Source organism: Sciurus vulgaris (assembly GCF_902686455.1).
Source record: "Sciurus vulgaris genome assembly, chromosome: 9".
NCBI lineage: Eukaryota > Metazoa > Chordata > Mammalia > Rodentia > Sciuridae > Sciurus > Sciurus vulgaris.
The window spans coordinates 115,838,361-115,864,449 of NC_136469.1; the positions used below are offsets into that span (position 1 = coordinate 115,838,361).

General features: G+C 37.9%; 1 pseudogene across 1 annotated transcript in view; it reads right to left on the reverse strand.

Annotated features, from left to right (window-relative positions):
- Positions 1-26,089, reverse strand: part of LOC306669021 (NACHT and WD repeat domain-containing protein 2-like) — a 170,763-nt pseudogene that overhangs the window by 73,225 nt on the left and 71,449 nt on the right. The window contains exon 3 of the transcript XR_013766764.1: positions 11,613-11,729. The product of XR_013766764.1 is annotated as an NACHT and WD repeat domain-containing protein 2-like (transcript). The remainder of the gene's footprint in view (positions 1-11,612; positions 11,730-26,089) is intronic.

Genomic DNA, 26,089 nt, shown 5'->3' on the forward strand with positions numbered 1-26,089 from the left:
TTGTGACATCAGCTTGCCCATCAAAAGTCTTCCCATTAAATCCTGCCAGACCTTCCTATTCCGAACCTTAAGTATAACAAAATTCCAAACAAATCCACAAACCCTGTCACATGGGTTTCAGTGAAATTATCTAGATAATTAGAATAAAAGAGTAGTTTGGGGGGTGGATAGGGTGGGCTAGAGGGCCCTGAGGGGTTCAGATAATTAAGCATTTGCCAATCTTTCACTTTCTTTTATACAATTCACCTGAAAGTTGAGTTACAAAATGTGAACCAAAATCGTAGGCAGCTTTACGACCTTAAAACAAATGAAATCAAACTACTGGTTTTATAGTTTCTAATTGTGCAACTACAAAAACAAAAGTTTGCCCCCAAAGCAGCTTTAAGGCAACAAAGACGTCTTTGTGAATTTCAATGAAAATGGCCCATTCTATTCACAATTTTAAAAGAAATCGGTTTTTGAGCCCAGCATTACAGAGAAAGTACAGTTTATTTTTATTATTTATAAAATCACATTTAGAGAAGGCACATGGGGGGTGTATTGAAATAAACACTTTTATAAGAGTCACCAAATTGCGATTCCCTCTGACTCAAAGGTCACTCAAATGAAAGAGAAAAAAAAAAAAAAAAAAAAAAAAAAAAAAAATTCAGGGAAATAAGGCAAAACACAAGAGTCAGTAAAAAGGTAATTGCAGATCAGTCCAAGAAATGCTCCTAAGATTCTGGCAAAATCAGGTTAGAATTTGATGGGCATCAGTCAGTGCTGAGTGAGAAAATGGAGTTTCTGTCTTTCTTGAAAGTGGATGATCATACATAATCCATAGCAACTGCACGACACTCTAGCTTCTCACTTCCTTAACAAGGAGCCTCACTAACATTGTGCTTTTCTTTTTCTGTTTCACTTTTCTCTTTGAGAAAGTTTACATAATAAAATTGAGCTTAAACCTGTCCATAAAGATGACTGTCCATTATAGAAAAACATAATGCTAGAACATGGAAAGTTCTCCAAGTTGAATTGTTAGTCCTTTGTAAAACTGTTGCTAACAGGGGTGTGAAGCAAAGCAGGCCCATAAGTTAAGGAAGGTGGGTTGGGGGGTGAACGAAGCGCAGAGTCAGGCACGGTATTTATTTTCTTATTCATCATAACCACAATCATGTTTAGAGACTTGTCATTATAAACATGATGTTCTAACTGAGAATATTTTAAGTTACTCTGAAGATTTTTTTTTCTTTCTGAACTTTTGTAATTACTTTGACTTGACAGTGAAACTAATTTTTAAAAACCACATTGACATTTGTAAATCTTCATAAAAACTTAGTGAATTTTATGTTATTTTTGTGTTTCACTACACAAAACAGTGGGATACAGTTTTGAAAACATTTTTATTGCCTTCCTACAAAAAGAGGAGGAAGCGGGTAAGCACCTCTCCCTTTGCCAAGTTCAGACTGTGGCTGCTACATCTCCGATTACACCACAGCATAAAATTCTAAAAGCTGCTTTTGAGAACACAAATTCGAGTTGTTTCTATTTGAAAAATCCTCAAATAATAGGAGATCTCCTACAGCAAAAAAATGACATGTTTGAGAGGCTAGCTAGGTGAGATCATATTTCATATTACAAAATGTCTTTTGGAAGTTGAGTAATTTTACCTTCAGCCCAATGAGGTACATGCATATTCATACATATGAAGTGTTACTCTAGGTGCTGGGCACAGAAGACAAAGATAAAATCCTGAGACTTTATCGTCTACATTGGAGAATGACAAGGACTTGGAGAACTCTAATATCAGGCTACGTAGAGCTCCAGGCAGGGGACAGGCAAGCAAGGCACAACACTTAGAAGTACCTCCTGATTTGCTAATTAGCACTCAGGAAAGCATCCATATCATTCATCTTTAGAAATATTCTCAGCAGAGTTTTACATAGTACTTTCTCAACATTTAAAACATTTTCTTAATGTTTTAAATCCTATGTGAAGTCCGTCTTAGATACACAGCCCCTGGTCCTATGTAGTAGTGTTGTGGCTGTTATTATTTCTGTATCTATGGATAAATACCTTGTAATTTCTCATTTTGCTTCTATATATTCCCCCCACTTCATAGAACTGTTTTTAGGGCTAGTAAAATCCTCTGTCCAGATTTTTTTTCCCCCTGATTATTGTTTCTGACCCTTGGTTTCTGGTTCTCCCTGGAAATACCTGCAATCCTAGAGTTGGATTTACATTCTTTGTCCTCTATTTTCCTTTCTATTCTTCACTACTTTCTGCATATTAAGAAACTATCTCATATTTATTCTGTATGCCACTGACTTGATTTTTACTGTTAATTCTATACTGTGTCTACCCTGCAACTTACCCATCCCTTATGTGATGATTACTTTTAGGTGTCAACTTGATGGGAAATAAGGAGTACCGTGAGAATTGGTAAAGTATTGTTTGGGGGTATGTCTGAGAGGGTTTTTCCAGAGGAGGCTGGCATTGAGTCTGAGTGGACAAAGTGGGGTTGAGTACCACCCAACTGGCTAGGGGCCTGGATAGAACAAAAATAAGAAAGGTAAATTGGTCCCTCCCTCTCCCAGAGTTTAGTGTACTCTTCTCTTGCTCTTGGACAGACTCCAGGCTCTTGGATCTTTGAATTCTAGGACTCAGACCAGTAGCCCACTGAGTTTTCAGGCTGTCACAGAAGGACCAAGTCTTGTTATTGGCATGCATCTCAAGATCTCCAGCATGCAGCCTGTTAAGGAACTTCTCAGCCTCCATAATCACATACACCAATTCTGCTAATAAATCCCCACTCCTCTCTCTCCTGTTGACTTTATCCGTCTGGAGAACCCTAATATCCCTACCATTTCCTTGTCTTTTGCACATTGACCTGTTCTCTTACTGGTTTCAGTCTCAAAGGCCTCTTCAGCATGCTGCTGAGAAGCCAACTTGTTTCCTCAAAGTCTTATTATTTCTGGTTGCAACTCATTTTCAGACATATTACCTTTTTTAGTTAATTCTGGTAATCTGTAAAATTTTTTCAAAAGATTCATATACAAACTTGGCGTTTGTGACTAGATGTCTGGCTTGCTCTTTTGTCTTGACATCTGTCCCTTTAGGTGTTGGTCAGCTCTTATCCATCAGTTGCTGGAGGCCAAACTAGTGTCTAACAGAGACTTAGTAAACTGAGCTGGATCTTCCACCTACCACTGTTTCCAACTTTCTAAATGTCTTCTGTAGTGGGGCTTATGAATATTTAGAATTCACAGAATGCAGTACTATTAAAGTATTCTGAACCAGCAACTGGCTTGTTAGGAATATCCAAGCCAAATTACAATAAGCCACTAAATCTCTATTATGTTCTTTGTTTATAGGGATTTGTAGCCCTCAGTTTGTACTGATTGAGCTCTGACAACCCCTTTAGAAAGCTGTATGTGCACATCAATAGATGGCTGCCTCAGGTATTTACTTCATGATACTGACTTGCCCTTTCAGGCAAAGGGTAGGTAGTGAGGTCAGAAGGGCTCATATCAAGCAGTGGAGGTAATGTTTAAAGGAATCAGGTGTTAGGACCATGAGCCTTAGAGTCACTTTGCCTGGCTTCAAACCCTGGCTGTATGCCTGTTTATCTGTAAAATGGAGATAATTATGGTACCTACACCTCATTAATTCTGTTATGAGGGTACATAATTCCTTATGTAAAATTCAGAATAGTGCCTGGCATATAATAATATCAAGTGAATGTTTGCTATTACCATGATTTACTGTTTGCAGTTTGTGGATCTTAATCTAACTCTTCAGGTCTTATCACTAGTTGAATTTTCTCCTTGATTAAGTCTTCATTTCAGCATTGTGAATTTTCTTTGCCTTATCTTGTCACATCTCAAGCTAGGAGATGTACTGAATAGAACTGTCAAGGCATTTACAGTATTTACATATCCTTAATTTACTTTCTCTTCAAGGATTAGAGGAACAATGCCTTTAATGGAAGGAAAAGAAAGACGAACTAATCATTCCTAGAAATAGGAACAGAGCTTTCTTGACAGCACCTGGCTCATGGGTGTGCCTTAAGTTAGGTGGTGCTACGTTTAGGAACCAAAGCTGGGGTGGGGGCATGAATCGGAGCTAGAAGGGTGGGAAGTCAGGATGGTTCTTCTTTGACCTTGATATGTATGAGAATGAAGACATCCTAGACAGGTGAGTTACCAGCAAGATGCCTGTGCTCCAAAGGGAAATTGAGACCCACTGATTAAGAGAACTATTTAGGTTGAAAAGAATACACCTTAATTCAGGCAAAACAAAAGCTGAGAGAAGGCAAACTGACAACTGAGAAGTGTTATGTAGTTAACATGTGAACCCTAGAAGTAGAAAGCCTGGGTTCGTGTCTTGTGTTAATCTTCTGAAGTTGTGTGTCCTGGTAAGTCAAGAAGTCTCTTTCTTCCTCCATTACCTTACTGGTACAATGGTTATAAACTAGGAGGAACTTCCTTATAAATTCCTGGGTTGAGTAAATATATCCACATAAAGTACTCGTAGTACATCCTCAGTGTTCTACTCCTATTTTATGTTTATATAAATCCTTAAACCTCCAACTGTAAAAAGCCAGGAATTCTTTTTCTAGTAAAGATAAGAGTCAGAAGAAGGAATTTAGTTTCTATATATATGAAGTGGGGAATACTAAATGTGTCAAAATGAGACACAAAGTTATTTAAATGTATAATTATCTAGAAAAAAACATCTAACAATGACCTGAAGATTTAATAATAGCACATTTTTAATAAACTCTATGCAAGAATGATGCTAATTGTCTTGTTAACTATATTTCTAGAAACAGAATTGACTTCTTAATCTTCTAAATTTACTAACTTTTTCAAGTATGAAAACAGTATTGTGTATAAAGTATTATGGATGTTTTTACTGTGAATGCAACTGTGTTTCACTGTAAAGGAAATTTTAAAATTCAAAAAGTTTTCCATTTTAAGAATTAGTTTCTTTTAAGCAAAAATTATTCTTCCAGTCCTTGAAGAAATGAGGTACAGTGATGGATGTGATGATTGATACAGACTCTTTTTAAGCATATCGCATCTGCTACATCTTGGAAAAAAGTCGAGTCCAGTACCTTCACTGAGATACAACTGTTAAGATACAACTGTTCCCCACTCTTAGTGTAATCCGGGTTATCTTTATGTTCATAACTATATTCAAGTTGGAGACCAATTAATATTCACTTTCACTGGAATATAATTCAAAGCCTCTTCCAAATGCTTACTCAGCTGCCTCTTCCAAGGCTGGATGAAAATCCACAAGCCTCATCTCATTTTTGGGCAAGAAAATAACTTTATAGTTAAAGGAAAGTACCATGGCCAATCCATTTGTGTGAAGAAATACATTTTAAGTTATGTATATTATTGCTGGGTGCTATACGAGTATTGATTCTAGTCCAGAAACACTATATTTAACTTAAGCTTCACTTAAATGTAGGTTCTAACATTTGGGGCTCTCTTTTGCAGTTCAGGCTTTTTTTTATAACAACAGATGATATCATAAATTTTAAATAAGAAATAAACAGATATTCCCTCTCCCCAAGTAAAATCAGTTCAAACTATTACTGTTTCCATAATCAGAGATACTGAGTGTAAACAAATATATTAAGTTGCCTTGAACTATTCAATTCTGGTCAGCAGAATGGGTGTGCGGGTGGCTTCACAGCTTGTCACAGCCAAGTTTGAAAGGCAAGAGAAGCAACAAACAACCCTGCAACAGATCGTACATCCAGTGCACATGATACTGAGAGAGAACGAAGGAGAAAGGGCAAAAGGCACCTCCTCATACTGCGGGGCGCTTCGGCGGTCAGTTAAGAATAAAAAAAGGGCCGTAAAGTAGAGAAATCCCTCAGGACCCCCCATTTCTGCATACTTCATGGAGAATACCTCCATCTCCAGAATTTTCTTCACACTAAACCCATGATATGAGTGTACAAAACTCACTCCTTCCCCCGTGCTTTCAAGGAGGAGAGCAAGAGCTGATATGAGAAATGATTTGGATTCAACTTGCTCCTTACACCCTCTTGGTTACTGATCTCCTCTCCTCACACTGCCCAGACAGAAGAGAATTATAAGAAAACGATGATGAATAATGAGGAATATTGTGCATTCTTGCTGGTTAACCTACAAAGACTTTAGAGAAATTTGGTTTTTGCAAATGTTGAATTGTAGCTTTCTCTCTAACACACATTTTGCCGTATATATTTAAGCATTTATGGTGATGGGGTGGAGCTATTTCTTGTCTCTTATTCTCAAATGCCTTGTCACTCATCCTGTATTCTACCTATATTCAGGAACTGCTGCTTCCTGAATGCAACTGTGTTCCTGATGAGGCTCAAGGTAGCCTCATCTCCTCTGCCCCAGTCTAGGGCTAGAAACTCTTATTAGTCTTAGTGTAAACATCACTTCCTCAGATTCCCAGAATCAGAACAAATTTCTTTCTCCATTTGGCTTCCACAGCGCTAACACTGCATTGTCCCACTTACCAAAATATATCACATTTAACTGCATCTCTCTCTTACTCTGTTTAGGTGGTGCTGCAGCAGACAGAAGTGGTATGTTATTTACCTACACCTCAGAGAACTTAGCACAGTCTCGTGAATGACTGGCACTACGTAGATTTCCTTGTGCTTTATTGAGCCATCACCCGAAATATGCATTACTAGAACCATACTGAGATCTCAGGTTGGTTGACCTGGACTGTGTATTGGGAAAGGATGCTAAGGATGTGCAAGCAGGTAAATTCAGAACTCTTTATGATTTTTTTTTTTTGTGATTTGCATTTATGGCATTTTCCAGTACAAATTTTGGGCAGCTTCAAATTTCTCTGTCCAGGGAAAGAGATTGAAAAAGTTTCAGATTTATTAGGGAGGAGTTTAATAGTTGACTAGCAATCTAATAAAGCCTTGAGCAACATAGCTTCATTTCCCACCAGAGAAAAAGTCCACTGCATACTAGACCAGTAACTACTTTACGGACTCACTCACCTGTGAGAGAAGGCCACAAAGAAAGCTGAAACAGGACATTATCATAAACTTCAGGACACACGTAGAGGAACTTGGGTTCTACATCTTTCCATAGCTTCTAATAAGACCATTTAGGGACTCGTAATAGAAGAGTGTGGGCTTAGGTCTGAAGAGACCTAGGTTGGAGGCCTGTCTCTACACATCACTAGTTTGACTTCAGGCAAATACAGGAACCACTTGAGACTTAGCACCTTCAATGACAGAACTAAAAGATAAAGGGTCAGTCTAAAAAATAAACTTTAGGAGCTCAGGAAATACTGATTTACTTCACTTCCTTGGGTCTCAGTTTTTTTCCTGTGTAACATCAGGACTTTATACCACTTAGTTCCTAGATGATGCTAAGGCTCTTTCTAGCTCTAAAATGCTATATCAGTCTTTTTCTCTTCAGAGGAACAAAGAACACTAGGAAAATTTTGGAAGTATTTTAAAATCTGCTGCATTCTGATGAGGTTATCTTTTTGTCTTTTAATTTCCTAAGTTTAATTTTCTTTTTTGAGTCTCTTGAGATGGATACATTATTCATTTTGCCAAAAAGCAGGTCCTCACTCAGGTTCAGAGAGTCGATGTTCAAACTCCACAAGCAATTCTTCTGGGGTACTCCAAATTTGGAGAGATGACAAGAAGAAAACTTCCTCTCCCCATAAATACACACCATAGAGAACAATGGAGATGAGACAAGTGTTACAGGGATCCTGCCTCTTTCCAGAAGATTATTCTTCTTTCTCTCCAATAGGTTATTAATGGGCTATGGGTGAGACAGGTAAGTGCCACACTGCCTGAGCTGAGACAATTCTCCACTTTAAAGATGAGGCAGATGGTGATTTTGGACTCAACTGGGAGCTGTTTTCAAATTCTTCCTTGGGAGCAGGTAAAGTTTTTACTCAGTAAAATACAGTGAATTTGTATCTAGCACAATCATATATACAGTATACATTTTATAAAGCTTTTTAAAAAACATAAGAATGAAGAATTAAAACTCTTTAATATTTGACTGATTGAATCAAGTCTTAATCCTTTTTACATTTTGACTATCACCAACATTTTTAAAGGGAAAATTATCCAATATCACATAAATATTCAATAAGAATGAAAATTTCATTCTCGTTGGGGAATAACCTAAATCATAGTTTAAAAATAGCTAATAGTTGTGCAACTTTCTGTAAATTTCACAGTTTACCAAAAAAAAAAAAAAAAAAAAAAAAAACAAAACTCTTCATGATCAATCCGATCAAACCTTTAAAGTTGATTCAAAATTACTTTTGTACTTACTATTATTATCTACTCACCTTTATGGACATGAGAAAGTGTGGTAGACAGCCTGTCACAACTAGACCTTAACCGAGGCTGTGAAATGAAAATTCTGGGCTTTTCTTTCCTCTGCCCCTTATACAAATGCTGTTCTCCCTCAGTAGAGATGACCTATTCTTTACGACATGTCCCCTGAGCAAAGTCTCCACAAACAGGATCTGACCTTATGTCCAGGCACTCTTACGCTGGCACCCTGTCCTCTTTGTGACCAAAAATGTGTGAAAACTGCTCCGCAGGACTGCCAGCACAGCCCCTGTGCCAATGACGCTTTAGGTCATATCCCAAGTGACGATATCTTAGGAAATAAAGTTGAAGAACATCAAGCACGTACAATATGTAGATCTAACTTCCCTCTGGATCTTGTTCCTTGGGTATTTAAAATGATATAAACCTTTATTTTTTTTCATTCAGTAATAGTGAATTTTCTTGCCAAGACCTTAACATTAGGGAAAATGACATGCCAAGCTTTGCATCCCACAGGGTCATGATTTCTGGAAATACTGGCAGCACTAGACAAGGAAATTTGAGTGCAAAAGTGATACACACATGCCAGTTGTTACCATAGTTACAACAGGAATGGCCAGAAGAGGTGTACTTTTTCCTATAAGCAGTGAGACAAGCCTTGTGTCACAAGGATCACTGGGGTGAACGATCCTGACTTGCTCTGCAGGGTTTTACTGTGGTTGCCCTGAGTTTAAACGTGAAACAGGGAGCGGAAGGAGGGATAGATGATTTGTTTCCAAGCAATGAAGCTATTGCTCCTGTTCCATGAATTAACTTTTACTCTCAGAACTGCACAAACTTTCAGTCTATAAATTACTCATTCCTTCTCCTTTTAGAAAATTATTGAAATTAACAGCCATGAGTAATTTTAGTTTGACAGCCTATAGGTTTATAAAAGGGGGAGAATGTCCCTCTCAACCCTGAACCTCTTAGGCTGGATTAAGATAGAGCAATGCAGATCACAGCAGATGAGCTGCCCCAGTGCCTGCTCACAGGGTGATGCTTTGCACATCTGGTTTTTTGGAGCATTAAAGAATGTGATCTACATCACCTTCCATGCTAGTGGCCTGCATTTTTTAAAGGCTGCTTTGCTGGTGATACCCTCATTACAAGTTGAGGTAAACACCTATTAGCCCCTCTACTTTTCAGAAAAGGATACTAAGTCTTAGAACAGTAAAGGAAGTCCTCCAATGCCACACAGTTATGCTAGTCAGAGCCCAGGGTATATGACCCCAAAACCTGAGGAGAGCTATGCCCTCCAACTTGCTCACCCAGGACTAAAATCGGCTTCCTTGTCATTTCCATCCCCTGGCCCTGGTCCTTCCTCTGAAAATGTCTTAATTCCTCTTCTGCTACTAATTCTTCAGATGATTACCATGGTTTCAGAACATGGTCACTGTTTTTAGGTGTTCATTCTCCAAATCCCCTACACTGGGTGTATTTCACATTTGTGCTACTGCAAAGCTCTCTAAAGGTCTGCGGGTTCTTTCCCATCCGGCACCCAACAGCCAAGGTTGTCTTTAAGATGGGACTTGGCCCCCTTCAGTCCTCTGCTCAGCACACTTTTATGGCTTCCTTTGTTATTCGGAGCAAAATTGAAATCTTTATAATCAATGTCAAGATTGGAGAACTGTCTTAATGAAATTTGCTTTCCAAAAGGGATGGTTCAACTCTTAAAAAAAAAAAAAAAAAGATTCCAAAGCCCATGAAATCCCCACACTCCCCTTTCTCCACCTGGGCCCTTCCTCCCAGCAAGGCAGCCAAGCATGAACTTGCCCCCTCCCCTGGAATTTCTGGTTCTTCTCAGTCCCTCTTCCCATCTGTCCTTCAAAGTCACCTTATCATCCAGGCCTTCTTCAACTGCTCTATAGAAAATAGCAACTCTCTCCCCTCTCTGGGATTCTCTCTCCTCTTTCTGTGTTTATCCCCATAGCACTTACCACCATCTGACTTATTGTTCCTTTTAGTTATTTCCTTACTTATTTATTTATTTTGCCTCTCCTCTCCCCTTCCACCCCTATAAGAATGCAAGCTCCATGAGGGCAGGGAATTTTATCTGAGTTCAATTCTAAGGTTGACTGATAAGAAACTGGCTTGCAAAATAACTATTTTACATGGGTGACTCTGCCATATTCCCAGTACTAATAACAGTTCCTGGCACATATAAAATCTCTATATTGTCTTTAATGTCTTTGGTAAGAACTTTGCTATCAGCAGGTCAGATTTCTGAAATCATCTCTGCAGGGATTTCCTATCCTACATGGATATGAAAATAGATGCATATGCATAAAATGCTTACAACTTTTTATGGATATATGATATCTAGCTTTTAATGATATGGTACAGTATTTTCTTTGAAGCACTCGGAACGAAATTATGTACCCCATTTGTGTACAATGAATCAAAATGCAGTCTGTAAGAAATTTTTAAAAATTATCAAATGACAAAGGCAAACCATTTTGAAATTTAAAAAAATAGAAACTTATCACTGCAAAACAAAACAAAACAAAACAAAACAAAAAAAACAAAAAAACAACCACACAGCCTCAGAGCATCCTGTTACAAGGGACAACTTCCCAGAGGATTGGCAGAATCTGTCTGGTTTCATGACAAGGTTCTTAAGCAAATCATTGGCTTTGCACAATCACCTGCCACAGAATGACCCACTTACCTTATTACCGCATGCTTATACAGAGGAGTGAGCATTCTGCAGAAAATAATACTGAACTTGTAACGACATTGCACTTGAAAAGTCTCTAGCTGATAATGAGCTTCTGAAAGTCATTACAGAAACAAACTCTTTCACAGGGTACCACTTCATATTGGTAGATTTGATACTGTATATTTGGTTTACTTCAATATACTATGTAGCCACTCCATTTAAAAAATGCCAGAAATTCCAAGGTTGGGAAACAGAAATACTATAAACAGAACAGTAGGACAAGAAAAACAAGGCTAATTACTGCCACTGTAGTCCTTAATGCTGCTCACAAGGTGTAGAAATTGTCAACACAAGCCAACTCTCCGATTAACTTTTGGAATCATTGCTAGTTTGCAGGGCTTCCGATGAAGAGCTGAAGAAGGTTTTGTCCTCACACACTGAGGGTGAGGACAGTGTCACTTTTTTAAAACAGATGTAACCCCCTCCTCATTTTAATGATTTTAGAAGCCCCTTAAGCATCACAAATCAGCAAGGACTGTCAGTCACATTCAACTACGGTTTAATATAAAGCATTAGTTTTTTTATACCCACAACAAAACATGGACCTGCAGAAGTTTTCAAGCAATCCTCCAGCAGTTTCATGCGCGTCTTCTGGAGCTCGGGGCTGTCCCATTCATCCTCCTCGATGCCCCAGTACAGATCTATGACCTGGGGACAAATGGATGAGGCAGCGTTAATTCTCCTGGGGGAAAATGAAATTCACCTGTGGGCTCTTCGCTGGATCACAGTGTCAAGCCCGTATGACTTTTGACTTCTCTCTTTGCAGCACATTTTCCTTCAGAGAGGGAAAGTGATTTTTTAAGATCTACCTAGTGACTTTTTTTTTTTTATTCTATAAGGGCTAGGAATGAATATGATAATTTCTTATTTTATTTCTTCTTTTATTTCTGATTACACTGTTCCCATGAGCTCAGAGAAAAGGAAATGCTAAATGTCAGAGGCCTTGGGGTGCAGGAATTCATTGTATTGAAATGGTAACAATTAAAAATAAGAATGTAGCTGGGATAAGGTTACCACAGTATTTGTGGCAATTAAATCACAGTGTAAAATATTACTGTTCTAATATGAGAAGGGGAAAATCACAATGGCATTAATATATATTGATCCCAAGTTAAGCATCTACATTTTTTAAACCAACCAACCAACCAAAAAATCCCTCCAGCCCTATAATGTCATGCTTTACTCTGGGGACAGATACTCTGGTTATGTGTTTTATCCGTGCGGAGTTTGGCTTTCATCCATATGTATCTGGAAAACAAGCACCGGAATATACTAAGAGGCGCACCTCACTGAAGAGGGAGCCTAATTATGTTCTTTGTCTCCTGACTTCAAAGACTCCTAGGGGAGAGTGGGCAAGTCTGTAAAAACTTCTACGAGCATGCTCTTTGAAAAGTACTACAGTGAGCAGTTGGGGTTTCATTTCTTTTACTCAATTGCTATCTGCATAAAGTAAATGTTTCCAATTGCAGCTTTGAAGATTTCTTTTTTCCTTCCATTTTTCCTACTAGCAGGAACAACTCTCCCCCTTTGCGTGCGATTCAGGGAGATGGTATTCTGTGCTTCCTGTTTCTTGTTTGTGATTCTCACGAAATGTGTGTGTACTAGATTTTGTTTACTTAGATTTGAAAGCTTCTATATAAAATATTCCCATGGCCCATTCCATGACTTTTATTACATATTGAGCTATATGCACTGATTTGGGGGCTCTTTCTTTTAATGTACCTTGCAAGGTTTAATCATACAATATTAAGGAAAGGGACATCTGAGATGATGACTTCAGCATCTAATCTGAAAGCCTCCAGCTGGGACTCTTTAAAATTTAACAAAAACGAATGAAAATTTAAAAGTTCAGTGCAAGTGCTCACTAGCTCCATGTGACTATTGGACCGTGGAGATAAGCATAATATTTCACTGTCATTGTAAATTCCATTGGACAGTTGTTAATTATCAAGTTTCAATAGAGCACAGAAATGATCTAGTAATAAAAGATCAGAATGGGGACATAAAATAATCTAATTTGGTAAATAATGGACAGTCCATAACTTGCAAGATGTCATGCTCCCAGCAATTTGAAAAGATAGAGAAATAACACTTAGCCATGCACAGTGACACAAGCCTATAATCCCAGGGACTCAGGAACCTGAGGCAGGAAGACAGCAAGTTTTAAGGCAGGTTGATAGCAAGCCTCAGCAACTTAGAGAGACCTCATCAATAAATAAATAAATAAATAGGCCAAGGATGTAGCTCAGTGGGAGAGCGCTGCTGGGTTCAATCCCTACTATCCCCACCCCCAAAATACATAAATAACACTTATGTCACAAATCTTTTTGAATGCTTTAAATATCATAGAGTAAATTAACATCCTGCCAAGTTAGAACCTATTTCTGATGAACTTTTATACGTCACCATCCTTGGGAAGATGCCCAAAGAGCTGTGGCAAGTGCCAGGAACATGGTCTCCCCTTGGTGGGAACAGAATCCCCTGTGACATGTGGCTCTGGTCTTCTGTACTGAGAAGGACATTAACAGTCTGGTGTGAACAACATGTTCAGAGAAAAACTGGGGAAAGAAGGGATAGCTTGACTGGTCGCCCAGAGTCTGGGATTCACTGGACTTGAGCCGTGGGTGGGACCACCATGGCAAGGCCAATACCCAGGTGTGGTAAAATCTCAGGTCTTCTCTGCCACTTCTTGGATTCATGCTTGTGACACAAAATGAACTTCTTCTCCCCACCCTGTTTGGCTTGTTCATGGAAGACACCAGATGGTGATCTGTCTGGGAAAACTACACAGCTGAGGCCAGCTGAATGGTAAAGACACCTACGCTTGTTTCAAGGTAGGCACCGGAATCAAGCTTACTCATTTGCTGGTTGACTTTGAGTGAATGGAGTCCAGAGCACCACCCAATCATTCAGTTCTAGACCCTTGTGGCACTGCCACTAGGGATCACACTCTATTCTGTGTGACTCAGAAGAAAACCCCTTCTTCCAGACATTTTATTCCCAGCTCCTAGAAAACTGTTGTACCGAAATCATTAAGACCAGACATTTTTGGCCATCTGCCAATCAACTGTCAAAATAATATACAAAACCCACAGCTGTGTGAATGGTGTCCCTTAGTTGTGCCATGCACAATCTAAAATCCACATAAAGAGCCTTTTCTCTATCTTTCTGGCTGACACTGTTTGGATATACAGTTATATGTTGCATAATAACATTTCAGTCAATGACAGACCACAAATATGATGGTTCCATAAGATTACATCACCTGGTGACATCATAACCATCTTAGTGTGTGTGAGTACACTTTATGATTAGCAAACGATGACAAGATTGCCAAACAACACATTTCTCAGAGTGTACCCTGTTGTTAAGTAGGGCATGATGTCTGAGGAAGGTCTTATGTAAAACAAAGATCAATCAAAATGTATAGATGCATTTTACTGTCATATACAACTAATCAGAACAAATAAAATTTAAAAAATTTAAAAAATAAAAGAACCGGTTCCAGCTTAAAAAAAAAGAGAGAAAACACTTGGAAAATATGAAGATTAATATAACAAAAGCTGCAAATGTGTACTTGTTCCTCCCAGCTTCTATAAAAACAAAATGACATAAAGTAGTAATTAGAGCAATGTGCCACTGGACTTATGACATACATAGCTATAACATGTTATAACACACATAGCTATAACAATTCCTCCAAAAAAGGAGGAAAAAATGAGAACTGTCCAGGAGAGATCTTTTTATAGCTTGCAAAACTGTTAGTAAAAATTATAAGTAGATTCAGATAAATTAAGATGTATTTGCCCTAAAATAACTACTAATTTAACTTGAAAACATAGTGAGAAAATCAAACAAATTAAAGTGCTGCACTACAAAATATTCACATAATGCAAAAGCAGAGTAGTAGAAGAGCAACTCAGGAACACAAAAAGCATGAGATACAAAAAAAGTAAAACAGCAGGTATAAATCCAAGTGAATCAATAGTATCAATTAAATGTGAATGGATTAAACAATCCAAAGTCAAAGACAGTCAGTGTGGATAAAAACAAGATTTGACTTAATGCTGCCTTAGAAGACAGTAGGCAGTATTTTAAATTTAAATATACTCAAAGGGAGATCAGTAGAACAGAATAAAGGTGGGTGGAGGTGGAGGGAAGTGCTGGGGAATGATACCGGCCAAATTATATTGTGTGCATGTATGAATATGTAACAATAAACCCCACCATTATGTGCAACTATAATGTGGCAGTATAAATGTGGAGAAAAATAAATTTAAATATATAAATAGGTTGAAAGTAAAAGGATAGAAAAAGATATCATGCAAATAGCAACCATAAGAAAATTTAAGTGGCTATATGAAGATCAGATAAAATAGATTATAAAGCATAAAATATAATTAGCAGTAAAAAGGATACTATTTAATGATAAAAGGATCAATTCATCAGGAAGATGTGACAACTATGAATGTATATGTAACTAACAGCAGAGTCCCCAAATCCATGAAGCAAGGTCAGAAATAAAGAGAGGAACAGATGACTCAGCTATGATAGTTAGAGACTTGAACATCTCACATTTACTAAGGAAGGAACCATGGGGAAGACTGACAGAAAACTAAGACTTGAACAATACTCACACCAACTAAGGAAACATATCTACAATAATCTACTCAGCAACAGCTGGACGTGCTTTTCTTGAGTACACACAGATCTTTCTCTAGGAGGGCACGTGAATTCATTTAAAACAACTTAATAAACTCAAATGGATTTAAATCAGAGAGTGTGTTCTCCGAATACCCTGAATGATTAGAAATTAGTGTTACAAAGAAATCTGGAAAATTCACCAGTTTGTGGAAACATATATTTGTAAACTAGTAGGTCAAGGATAAAACCACAAGGGAGATAAAAAAAAATACTTAGATGGATGAAAACGAAGACACGACAGACCAAAACTAATGAAATGCAACTAAAGCAGCATAGAGAAGAAATTTTATCGCTATAAACAATTATATTAAAAAAGAGAGATCTCCAATTACCAAACATAATAATTTAAAATACTAGGAAAAGAAGAGGAAGTAAGAGTTAGCTAAGCTAGCAGACGTAAGGAAGTAAGAGATTATGATAGACATTAGTGGAACAGAAAAACAGAAAATCAACAAAATGAAATTTTAAAAAACATTGATTCTTTGAAAGAATCAACAAAATGGATAAACAATAGCATAAATAAAGACGACTCAAATTACTACCATCAAGAGTGAAAGAGAGGTTAATTATTACTGACCTTATAGGAATAATGATTTTAAAAGAATATACTAGAAACAACTCACTTATGCCAATGAATTTGTAACTTAGATGAAATGGACAAATTCCTAAAGACACAAATTAGCAAAAACGGATTTAAGACAAAATAGACAATGTGAAGACATCTTTAAAAATGAAAGAGATTGAGTAGAAATTAAAAATTAAATACTGCACAGAAAGAAGTGTCTAGGTACCAGATTATAACTTCTACCAAACATTTAAAGAATAATTAATACAAATTCTTCACAAATTCATCCAAAAATTAGAAGCAGAGAGTATACTTCCCTACTTATTCTATGAGACTGGTATGACTGATACAAAAATCAGACAAAACCTCCCCCCAAAACTGCTTCAATATTTCTTATGAATATAAGACAAACACTAGAAAACCTAATCTAATGGCATATAAAAAGGATATACAACACTACCAAGTAGGATTTATCTGTAATACAACATTGGTTAAGCATCAAAAAGTCAACTAATTGAATATACTATGTTAACAGGATAGAGAACAGAACCCACATGATCATCTCAATAGATACAGAAAAACCATCCGACAAAATTCAACACCATTTCATCATATAAGCACTCAACCAATTAGGAATAGAAAAGGCATTTATGAAAATCCAACAGCTATCATCATACTACAAGGAGAAAGACTGAAAAATTTCCCCTTAAGATTAGAAATAAGAGAAAATGTCCACCCTGACCCCTTGTATAGCCAGGGCAATAAGGCAAGAAGTAAATATGATAATTTTTTTTGTATATTGAAATCCTGGGGAATTCACTAAAAAATGAGATGCAGGGGCGTTGAATAAATGAGTTGAGCAAGGTTGTAGGATACAATGTTGTTATGCTTTGGACATGAGGTGTCCCCCAGAAGCTCACGTGTGAGACAATGCAAGAAGGTTCAGTGGAGAAACGATCGGGTTGTAAGAGTCTTAATCCAACCAGAGTCTTAATCAGGGGATTAACTGAGTGGTAACTGAAGTGGTAGGGTATGGTTGAAGGAGATTGGAATTGGGGCGTGGCTTTGGGGTATATATTTTGTATCTGGAGAGTGAGACTCTGCTTCCGGATGATGTGAGCTGCTTCCCTTTGCCACACTCTTCCACCATGATGTTCAGCCTCACCTTGAGCCCTGAGGAATGGAGTGGGCTGTCTATGGATTGAGATCTCTGAAACCATGAGCCCTCAAATAAACTCTTCCTCTTCTACAGTTGTGCTGGTTGGATCTTTTAGTCACAGCAGTGAAAAAGCTGACTAAAACAAATGTCAATATTCAAAAATCAATTGTATTTCTATATGTGAACACTGAGTGATCTAAGATGAAATTAAGGAAGCAACTTTATTTAAAAGAGCTTCAGAAGGAAGGAGGAATAAATTTAACAAAATAAATGTAAAATTTATACTCTGAAAGCTATAAAATATGATTTAGAAAATGAAGGAATCTAAATACATGGACAGATATTCCATGTTCACATATTGGGAGACTTAGTAAGAAGGCAATAAAACCCAAATTAATCTATGAATTCAATGCAGTCACCACAAAGCCCCAGCTGGCTTAATTGCAGAAATTAATAAGCTCATCTCAAAATTCAGAGGAAATTCCAGAGACTCAAGATAGTAAAATCTTGTAGAAGAACAAATACTCAGATTTCCAGTTTTCAAACTTACTATAAAGCTATAATAATTAAGACAGTGTGGTATTAGCATAAAGATATTTTATTCAATGGAATACAATAGGTAAAATAGAGAATCCAGAAGTAAATTCTCACATTTAAGGTCAACTGATTTTCAACAAGGGTGCCAAACAACTCAATGAGGAATTAATAATCTTTTCAATAAATGGTATTGAGACAACTACACATTCACATGCAAAAAGAGTGAAGCTTAACTCCAACCACACACTACATAAAATAGATGATTAGAAATAGACCAGAGACACAGATTTAAGAGTTCAAACTCTAAAATTCTAGAAAAAAATAGAAGTAAATATTTGTGACCTTGAATTTGACTATGGTTTCTTACATATGGCACCAAAAACATAAGTAACCAAAGAAAAAAGTAAATTGGACTTCTTCAAAATTTAAAAAAATATGTGCTTCAAAGGGCACTATCATCAACACAAAATCAGTAAAATATTTGCAAATCATATATTTGTATGAATTTCTGTCTAGGATATATAAAGAACTCTGACAACTCAATAATAAAAAGGCAATTAAAAACAAGCAAAAGATCTGAGTAGATCTTCCTTCACAGAACAAGTATACATTTCGGACAAATATGAAAAGATGCTCAATATTATCAATTGGGAAAACACAAATCAAAACCACAATGAGATAATATTTAACACCCACTAAAGTGGTTACAATAAAAAAGACTTACAGTAACAAGTGTTGACAAGGATGTGGAGAAATCGGAACCCTCAGACATTGCTAATGGTCTGACAGTTCCCCAAGTAAAACAGAGTTACCACATGACCGAGCAATTCTACTCTGAGGTATATGGGGCTGGGGGAGAAAACGGAAAAAAGGTAATGAAACACATGTCCACACAAAAACTTGTATATGAGTGTTAATAACGGCTTTATTCCTAATGACCAAAGAAGTAGAAACAACCCAAATTTCTATCAAGTAATCAGTGGATGAATAAATATGGCATATCCATACAGTGGAATAACTATTTAGCAATAGCAACATGTCTTTCTACTTCAGTAACTTTGCTTAAAAAAATTCTGTTTCCAGCTTAGTTCCATTAAACTGTTCTGTCTCATATGTCTTTATGGGCAGAAAATGATGAAAAAAGATAAAATCAAGCAAATGTTGAAGACAGGGAAGAAATAAATAAATGAAACATCTACCTCATGTAATACAAAACACCATTTTGGACAAACATATGCCATATATCTGCATGATCAATAAGTGGCAAAAACCACTTGAAATCTTAAGTGCTCAACAAGACAAGATTTATTACATACTTAAAAAAAATTAAGTTTAGCTTTTAGCCTAATGTCTAGGCACTGCAGATGCTGGAATCTAATTTACTATTTATTGGAATACTAACTTGTTGTCAGCACATTTTATGTGCCTTTACTTATTTCATCATTTTAAGTATAAAAGCTCAGGAAAGTAATTTGATTTTATCTTTTCTCCTTAAAACCATCTCACTTGTTTTAAAAAAAATTCCCAGGGAAGCTAATTTATCATGCTTATTATAATTTATTGAATGGATCTGAAAGCTAAAACCCAACAAATAAGGCCCTAACAAATCTTATTCCTTGCAGTAAGATGTAATCGTTTAAATACTAAGATTACGTAACAATAAATCAACTTTTAAGAAACAAATATTAACTGAAAGTTTTATCCCCTGAACCCAAAACACAGGACCATCAAATTTGAATTCATAACAGCCTTATACTATCATTTCTTGGGAAAGAGTCTTTGAACATAAATATTTTCCAAAATGTTTTTTTTTCCTCTAAATTTCCACACTATAGAACACTATCTGAATGCAAAACAGAAATGTAGCTACATAGATTACATGATTGATATGATTTTAAAAAGAAATCCAGTACTGAGATGAAGGCTGCTCTAAGTTATTACAAGGAATGGTGACCACCCATTCCATTGACTCCACCATTGCTCAGGACATTTCCTCCTTAAGAATAATCTTGCTTCATATTTAAAAAAATCTTTCACTTCATAGTTGAAGTTAGTTTGGATTAATAGTGGTATTTCTCCTGTCTTCACATCTACAAAACATAGTTTAAAAAATATCTCTTTAAAAAGAAATAAAATCTATTCTCAAAAAGGATCAACTTCTGCCACTACTAAAAATATGAAGAACACAGGACAGGTTCAGAAATGTTTGAACAGCACCATTATTACTGTCTTAAGAACACAGTTCCATTCCAGTATGATGACAGCACTGGTTGGAATTTGATTTGGTATTTGTGTTCCTTTCCAGAATGTTCTTCTCACAGAAGAAAGTAAGTAGAGAAGAACTTGGGACTAGGACTAGCCTTATGGACCACTGTTTACCAAAGGTGAGTTAGGGTTTATACCTGTGAATGCTCTCTGGAGAGAAGGACCTACCTGAGTGAATTGGTCACAGGACAGCCAGCAGGTCCATATCACCAATGACTACACTTTTATCAGAATTATTGCAAATACTGACTTTATGTCAACTGCCATTTTTTCTTGGTCATAATATACTTAACTAAGAGTTATAAGGGAACATGACTAAAAGAGGCAATCTGGAGAAAGCCCATCTGCCCGCTCCTGGCCTCAGGGGCTAAAAGTGATCACCAGAAAACAGGAGGTCAGATGATAGATCCTCCTAGCTTCATGAAGACAACTCATTGCTCAGACCTGACCACTGGGCTTGAGAGATTTAACCTCTAGACAGTCCCAACGTTTTCGTGTGATAAAGCAGAACTCAACTGGGGACCAAGGCAAAACCTCTGACTATCAGAGAGTAATGCACATGGAGACAGAGATTTTAGGAGTTCTGGGGGCAGAGAAAGAGAGGCAAGATGGGAGTGGCTGTACACCTGCACTGAGCAGAACCAGCAAAGCTCCCTGCATAAAGGAACTTTAACCAGGTTGCAAGTGGGCACTCAGCACCCCTAAGTGACAGGACACCTGACTACCAAGTGTGACTGAGGGAAAAACCCACTTGGTTCTGTTCCTGCTTATCGCTGCTTTTCACAACCACATCTGAGTGTACGTGTAACCTGTTCTACGATGGCAGCTCCCTAAATTATCTTCTTGCTTGCGTTCTTGCTCCCTCTAATCCATTAACCACACTTGAGACAGAAGGTTCTTTCAAAAAATGCAAATCTGACCACTTTAGCAAAGAGTTCCTTTTGCTCAGCCATATGATTTATTTATATCTTAAACTTATGAAGGAGAAAGAAGTATCCTCCCCGTTTTATAGATGAAAAACTGAGGCACAGAAAAGTTAACTAACTTGCCCAAAGTCACACAGATAGGAATAGAGGTGAGATTTGAACTTGGGCTTTCAACATCATTTTATACCATCTTCTGTGTTTAAGATTCCTCTCACTCTGAAGAGAGTATCTAGGATCCATAATCAGATTTATGAATTCCTTCATGATCCGGTCTTGCCCAACCCTCCAACTTCATGTCATATCACATTCTCCCTCTCTGTTCATACTCTGGCTGTGTGTGTGAGTGTGAGATATACTCACATGTGCATATGTACATATATATCTAAAAGTACATAAAATGTATACATGCACGTTTATATATATATGTGTATTTTTACATGTCCACATATATCCACGTGTTCATTTTTACCAATGTGCAGATGTGAGAGGTTGTCTGGTACAGGGATCAAGAGCATAGACACAGGAGTCAAACTACTTGGTTCAAATCCTGACTCTATTCTTACTTGTAGATCTTCAGCAGTTATTTATTTTCGTATTTCTAAGTTTCCCAGTCTAATAGAATGGGAAGATGAAATTCATCCTCTAGACTCATAGCAAGGGTTAAACAAATTAATGTATACATAGCACTCAGAAGAGGTGTCCGGCAGATAGTTGTCTTTCAAATTTTCCTCTGAAAATGTGTTCCCTCTGCCTGGAACATTTTTCTTTTCTATGTAGTCATCTCCCTCTAGCTGAATCCTTCCTGAGGACTCTAGTTGCATAAAGCCTCTCCCCTGCCCCCATGTGCATGCCCAGAGCCCCCTGCATTTCCTCTGCAGCAGGCATTGCCCTGGTCCCTGGTGCTCCTGACTATGCTCTATGAGACTGTCAGCTCCAGGAGGCAGGGCTGCTTCTAGTGCTGAGGTAGCCACTGTACTCATAATCTGCCTGGAGCACTGTAGAGTTCCATCAATATCTGTGAATAAATGAATGAAGCTCAGGAGACCAAACCCCTTAATCTGTCCCTGGAGACCTGGGGTAGATATCGCTGAGGAGGAAAAATACATGTGGGCCTTGAAGGACATCTCCCAAGGAGACTCTTCTTCAGACAGGGTAGGAGGGTCTTCTGAATACATAGAACAGTCCTATGAAAGCAGAAATGTGACAAGGCCTGTTTAGGTACAGGCAGTGAGTCCACAGGATTGGAAATTTTGGAAGCTGAAAGGTAGAAGAAAATTATTTTGTAGATGAGAAAACTGGGGTAAGTTATTTTTTTCCAGGGTCTTTATCTAATTATTAACAAAACAGACCTCTCAAATAGTGCTCTTTTTATTCCCTGAAGACTTGTCAAAAGGTGCCCTTCTCTCTCTGATAAAAAAATAATAATAATAAAAATGAGAATGAAAAAAAAAATAGCTACTTTATGACCAGAATTTGAGAAAGGTTTTGTGATGACTGTATTCAACTGGGACACTCAAATGTCACCTGCAAATGGAGGCTATTTCCCATTCTGGTTATTGAAGGACTAATCCTTTTGGGTGATTTCCACTGCTGGGGGTAATCAGACAGCCATAAAGAATGCTTAGTCAAGTATAGCTCATCCAGTAAATTCTGAAGCTTCACAATGACACAACTTTCTCAGAAAAAAATATTAGGAAGTTTGTAAGTATAAATTAAGGGAAGAACAATACTACCACCATGGGAAGTCAGGACAGAGAATTCCAGAAGAGCCAATCCAGGTTGCAGAAATTGTGAGCTGATATTTACAATTGAACTGGAACAATGAAGTAAACTGGGAACAATGAAGGTCAATTATGACATAATACCTTTCATTTGCCTTTTATCTCTAACTTCCTTCCCCTTCTATAAACTGGCTCATTCGCATGGATGGAAGATTGATGATGTAACATGTTTATATTACTTTCAGAGACTATCAACTTGATAAGGTCTGTCCAGGCTTTGATGGACAGCAAAGAAATGTGAAGTGACTAAACAGATTGGAGTCCTGGCCTTAGCCGAAATGATGTGTGATTCAATGAAGAGATGTGCACTTCCCGGTAGAAAAAAACATCCATTTGATTAGCAGAAAATGGAAAAGCAGTGATTAGTTGACAATGTGGAGAGAAGACCAATGGCATCATAACAAATCTTGTCAATTACAAATCCAGCAATGTCACCCATGGAGAGAAAGGTATTTTGAGACTGAGCAAGCAGGGTTGGGAGAAAAAATGTGGACAGAGAAGGGGAATGAGCTGGATGGAACAGGAGGGTTGTGGTGAGAGAAGTAAATGGTACAAGAAACAAAGCAGGTAGCACTGATGGACCATCAATATGAGTGAGTGATGGAGGTTCAGTTCAATAATTATTAGTAACACCAAACTAACATGAGACTCATGAAATCTAACTACTTTAATGTGCATAGAGACTGTAATTTCTTTATTTTGTCTCAAGTTAGTTTGGGCTTCCTGCCCATGTTTCCACTCTTTGCACAGCAGGATAAAGTGGACTTGTAGTTCTACTCTGTTTAGACCTTAGTTCAAAATGGTGTTTTTATAGAGCTTTATTGGAACTTGACTGGAGTTTTATTGGTGTCTTGGATCAAGATACCAAGTACCTCCAAAGACTTGGCTTCCCCATCTCCTGGGATGACATCTGGGTTACCTCATATCATTGGAGGAGGAAGAGAGTTCTTAGGCACAGCCCCTGGTGATGCCCACTGCCTGCCTGCCAGTCATGGCTGGGCTTGGAGCAGACAAAAGCCAAGTGCTGGCTTTCTTTCTCAGGTTTCTCAGAGCCTGGTGTTCTGTCGCTGACCCAGCCCAACCTTTTCCATTCTGGACGAAGAGCCCCAGACTTTGGCCCCATGTTCCATCCCACTATAACCCTGGCCTTTTGTGCGGTCCTGTCTTCCTGGCCATGGATCTGGGAGTGACTCTCAACTCAGGATATGCGACACACAGTAACTGAAGGCAGCCTGAGAGAGTTTAGCTTAGTGGTCTCCAGTGCCATGACCATGATGTGACCAGCCCCAGCTGGCTGAGGGGTGGGGACTTGCTGGAAGGTGATCTCTTTCTAGATCCTAAGCAGACCATAGAGGCAAGCTATGCTAGGAGTTGCCCATCTATTAACTTATTTTTGTTTACCAACCCACCTCTTATCTTCTGAAGCAAAACTAAGAGAAAGGAAGTGGGGAAATCAACCTGAACTTTGTCTCCTTTTTTCTCCTTCTCTCATTTTTTTAAGGGTCTAACCCTGCCTTTCTCTATGTTTAGATCTCCAGGGACAGAGGCCTACAGAATGGGCTAATGTGCCCAAAAGTGCTGAAAATAATCTAGGGAAATCTTCTCTCAAGCTAATAGCCTCGTTTTGATTCTATGTGTTGGAAACTTAATCTTCAACAGGACAGTGTTGGGAGATGTCAGTTCACAAGGGTTCTTCTCTCATGAATGGATTAATGCTGCTCTGAAAAGGGGCAGAAAGCAGGAGCTTTCCCCCTTTACCCTTCCATTTTCACTATGTGAGGACACAGTGATCCTCCCCTCCAGAGAATGTAGTGTTTGGACGCCATGTTGGAGGTAAAGCCTGGACTCTCACCAGACACCACCTCTAGGGGCACTTGACCTTGGACTTTCCAGCCTCTAGAACCATGAGAAGACAAAATTTCTGTTCTTTTATCAATTACTCAGTTTCAAGTATTCTGTCATAGCAGCATAATGGTCTACATTGGTCTGATCTTCCAGTTTTGTTTTGCTAAATAATCCCTTCTTAAAAGGAAGATAATGAATATTTCCTGAATATTCTTCTCATTCACATGCCTTCTGTACCACACACTAAACACCCCTCACACATATACCTTAGAATGACCACAATGAAAGACTTTTATTACTCAGGAAAGCCAAAAGATAAATGTGCATGAGTGCTGGGCACGGCAACTTCGGTGGTTGAGGCAGGAGGGTGCAAACTTGAGGCCAGTCTTGGCAACTTGGTGAGATCCTGTCTCAAAAATAAATAGATAGGTAGATAGACTGGGGATGAAGCTCAGTGACTGAGCACCTCTGGGTTCAATCCCTATTTCCCAAAAAAGAAAAAAGAAATATGTACATTAATAATTTCATATTATTCTAAGTTATTGATGAGGAGAAAGAATTAAAAAGGTAAAAGACAGGAAATTAATATGGCTAAATTCCATCCATGCCAGGTACTTTTTAAAAAAAATCTCTTACAACAATCTTGGAAAATAATCACTAACTCATTCATTTACAGGGGAGTCAACTGTATACGAAAGAGATCAAACAATATGCTAGGAATCATGGGATTGTGATCTGCAGATTTAGGATTTGAACCCCAGAATATATAACAGAAAAATTCATGCTGTTTCCCCTACATGCGGCAATGGATGTAAGAAGCTGCACTATATTGCATCTAAAAGAGCTTCAGTGCTGGCTGCTCCAGTATTGTACATATCATTAACAAAGAAATGTGCTGCCAAATACACAATGCCACACCACTTATTTGTAAGATGAATTCCAATTTTAGAGAAGTAAAAAAATGTGAAAAGTCATACATCTGAGAATCAATGAAATCTGGGAGGATTATTTAAGCAGTGCTGTATGGCCTGACCAGAGCAAAACAATGACAAGGGCAGGCAGAGATCAGAAAAGTTCCCCTTAGCTGTTCAGCTACTAAGAAGTGGAAGACTGAGAAAAGCCAGAGACTTGTGAAATGCAATGAAAAGTTTTCTAAGAAATGCTGTGACAGATGAATTGATGGGGACAGCGATGGATTGGATCCAGGTTGTAAAGGGTGGAAGAAG